This window comes from Ambystoma mexicanum, chromosome 3q (assembly GCF_040938575.1).
Source record: "Ambystoma mexicanum isolate Mex_15411 chromosome 3q, UKY_AmexF1_1, whole genome shotgun sequence".
NCBI lineage: Eukaryota > Metazoa > Chordata > Amphibia > Caudata > Ambystomatidae > Ambystoma > Ambystoma mexicanum.
The window spans coordinates 1138993624-1138996123 of NC_090926.1; the positions used below are offsets into that span (position 1 = coordinate 1138993624).

At 52.6% G+C, this 2500-nt stretch overlaps 3 non-coding genes across 3 annotated transcripts in view; all 3 read right to left on the bottom strand.

Annotated features, from left to right (window-relative positions):
• Nucleotides 1-801: 801 nt before the first annotated feature.
• On the bottom strand, nt 802-883 carry TRNAS-CGA (transfer RNA serine (anticodon CGA)). Its single transcript has one exon. It is a non-coding gene; the product is annotated as a tRNA-Ser (tRNA).
• A 363-nt stretch (nt 884-1246) lies between these two features.
• On the bottom strand, nt 1247-1328 carry TRNAS-AGA (transfer RNA serine (anticodon AGA)). The gene has a single exon. It is a non-coding gene; the product is annotated as a tRNA-Ser (tRNA).
• Nucleotides 1329-2450: 1122 nt separating this feature from the next.
• The window catches only part of TRNAS-CGA (transfer RNA serine (anticodon CGA)), an 82-nt gene continuing 32 nt past the window's right edge, over nt 2451-2500 (bottom strand). Inside the window, exon 1 of the tRNA in view lies at nt 2451-2500. This exon is cut by the window's right edge and continues 32 nt beyond it. This is a non-coding gene — a tRNA (tRNA-Ser).

A 2500-nucleotide genomic window follows, 5' to 3' on the forward strand; every position in this document is an offset into this window, starting at 1 on the left:
CCTGGGCAGGGGCTGTCTCTATGCAAATCGAGTTGCAGAGGCCTCCTGGGAGCCAATTTCGGCAGGCCATTTTGACAGGCTCCAGAGGAATAAATGGCCGCACGAGTGGTCCGGTAGTTAGTCTAAGCCATATGGCAAAGATTTGGGTGGTGGGCCTTCTGGGCATGTGGCCCTAAGCCTCAGAGGACCGCAGAATGGGTCCCTTCTGCCCAAATAGAGAGGTCTTGGCCGATCGGGGCCGATCGGGGCTGAGAGGACAGGGGTCTCACCACCCTCTGACGGTCCTCCTGGGCGCCCTTCCTCTGCTCTCTGCTGTTGTGGCAGAAAGCTGTGCCTTCAGTCCCCTAGCTTGCACAGGGCAGCAAAAGACTGTACTTTCACTGTGTCGCAGGTAGGGGGCCTCTCCTGAATGCATCTGCCAAGGAAGGTCTAGAAGTGACACGAGAACCCTTGTGCTGACACACAAAAAAGGCTCGGCAGATAGCTTGCGTGCCAGTTGCTCCATCCTCTGTATCCACATGGACCCCTCCCAATATCTGCTGTAAAGATGCAGGCAAGGAAAAGCGCAGGATGGGCTTCTTACAGACGGAGGCGATGCCAGGCGTCGATGGCTCTAGCGGCAACTAGTGTCAGGGTGGAAATATAATCGTGGCCCCCACCCCTAACAGTCAGAGAGTCCTGGATGGGAGTCTTCCCAATGTCTGCTTTATCGTCCATCCTATAATCAACATGCATGTTTACATCTTGTTTTGGGGACATTTCTGAGCAAATTGCAAAATTGCAGCTCAGTTCAAACCGAGGCGTAGTCAGCAGGGTTCGAACCTGCGCGGGGAGACCCCAATGGATTTCGAGTCCATCGCCTTAACCACTCGGCCACGACTACCCATGAGAGTGAAACTCTCACTCGAAAGATTGTGCTGTGCTTACACAGAAGAGTCCTTAGTCTCTACCGCCTTGCCTCTAGATCTTGTCCTGTACTTTCCACCCTTCTCTCTCATCATGCACCGTTCTTTCTCCTCACAAGTTTCTTTTAAATGTACATATATGTTTGAAATTGCAAAACGAAACCCGTCAAAACGTACCAGTTTCTCTGCGTTGGCCTAAAGGATGAAGCCGCTTTTACTCCTAGGATCTTGCTTGAATAGCTCAAGTGCGCCGCAGCCTCCTTTAGTAATTGTATTATACTGCTATTTTAAGATTGTTTTCCACACCAGAAAAGAGTAAACAATAAAAGCGGGCGCTGCACCGTAGTCGGCAGGATTTGAACCTGCGCGGGGAAACCCCAATGGATTTCTAGTCCATCGCCTTAACCACTCGGCCACGACTACTCCTGAGCAAACCTGTTTCTACTATAAACTTAACACTTTAGCCACACACAATGTCTCCTCCGCCCCTTACTTTATGCCGCTCTGCACCGTTCCCTTTTGGCCCTCCCATGACCCTTGAAAATGCATTCAAAAGTCAGAATCTCTATGGTCTGGCCCAAGTTCCCTAAATGCCATATCCCCTCCCTGCCAAGCTCGGACTAAGTGCCAGGGACAGATCTGTGCTAATAAACCTAGCAAGCGGCCAGGCAGCAGAGCCTCACCTTCACTAGGTTGCACTGGCTTCTGCCAGCTCCAAATTGAAACTGTTAACAGTGTCCTGTTTGGAAGCATGCCTGGGCAGGGGCTGTCTCTATGCAAATCGAGTTGCAGAGGCCTCCTGGGAGCCAATTTCGGCAGGCCATTTTGACAGGCTCCAGAGGAATAAATGGCCGCACGAGTGGTCCGGTAGTTAGTCTAAGCCATATGGCAAAGATTTGGGTGGTGGGCCTTCTGGGCATGTGGCCCTAAGCCTCAGAGGACCGCAGAATGGGTCCCTTCTGCCCAAATAGAGAGGTCTTGGCCGATCGGGGCCGAGAGGACAGGGGCCTAACCACCCTCTGACGGTCCTCCTGGGCGCCCTTCCTCTGCTCTCTGCTGTTGTGGCAGAAAGCTGTGCCTTCAGTCCCCTGGCTTGCACAGGGCAGCAAAAGACTGTACTTTCACTGGGTCGCAGGTAGGGGGCCTCTCCTGAATGCATCTGCCAAGGAAGGTCTAGAAGTGACACGAGAACCCTTGTGCTGACACACAAAAAAGGCTCGGCAGATAGCTTGCGTGCCAGTTGCTCCATCCTCTGTATCCACATGGACCCCTCCCAATATCTGCTGTAAAGATGCAGGCAAGGAAAAGCGCAGGATGGGCTTCTTACAGACGGAGGCGATGCCAGGCGTCGATGGCTCTAGCGGCAACTAGTGTCAGGGTGGAAATATAATCGTGGCCCCCACCCCTAACAGTCAGAGAGTCCTGGATGGGAGTCTTCCCAATGTCTGCTTTATCGTCCATCCTATAATCAACATGCATGTTTACATCTTGTTTTGGGGACATTTCCGAGCAAATTGCAAAATTGCAGCTCAGTTCAAACCGAGGCGTAGTCGGCAGGGTTCGAACCTGCGCGGGGAGACCCCAATGGATTTCGG